This window comes from Myotis davidii, unplaced genomic scaffold (assembly GCF_000327345.1).
Source record: "Myotis davidii unplaced genomic scaffold, ASM32734v1 scaffold1519, whole genome shotgun sequence".
Lineage (NCBI taxonomy): Eukaryota > Metazoa > Chordata > Mammalia > Chiroptera > Vespertilionidae > Myotis > Myotis davidii.
The window spans coordinates 239,706-240,318 of record NW_006290662.1 but is presented as its reverse complement, the minus strand read 5'-3'; positions in this window follow the sequence as shown (position 1 = coordinate 240,318).

The window sequence follows — 613 nt, the reverse complement described above, 5'->3', positions numbered from 1 at the left end:
CTACCAGACACTCCCACCCCAATCAAGGGCGAGCAGGCTGGCCAAACACCTTCTTCCCCCTGGCCATCCCTGTCCCTGATTGGCCCACCCCACCACAACAGGTCTGCAACCCCATCCATGATCTCACCCCCCAACCCAATAGGGGGTCGGCCAACCTCACACAGCCCCTTCCCCCAGCCAACTCTCCCCTAATCGCACCCCCCAACCTCAATAGGAGGCAGGGCCTGCTGGCCAACCTTTTGCATCCCTTCCCCCTGGCTGGCCCTGCCCACTATGGGCCCCGGCCACCCTGATTGGCCTGCAGCTCCTCCCCCAACCAACCCTGCCACTGATGGGCCTCCACCAACCTGATAGGCCCACAGACCCTCCCCCTGGCCTGCTCCACACCTGATCACCTTGCCACCCAAATAGGGGGTGGGGCTTGCTGGCCAACCTCCTGCAGCCCCTCCTTCCACCCAACCCCATCCCAGATAGGCCCCCCACCCCAATCAGGGGCAGGGCCAGATGGCCTACTGCCCACAGACCCTCTCCATGGCTGGCCACGCCCCCAATCATTCCCCCAACCCCTATCTAGGTTGGGGCCAACCGGCCAATCACCCATGGCCTCTCCGCC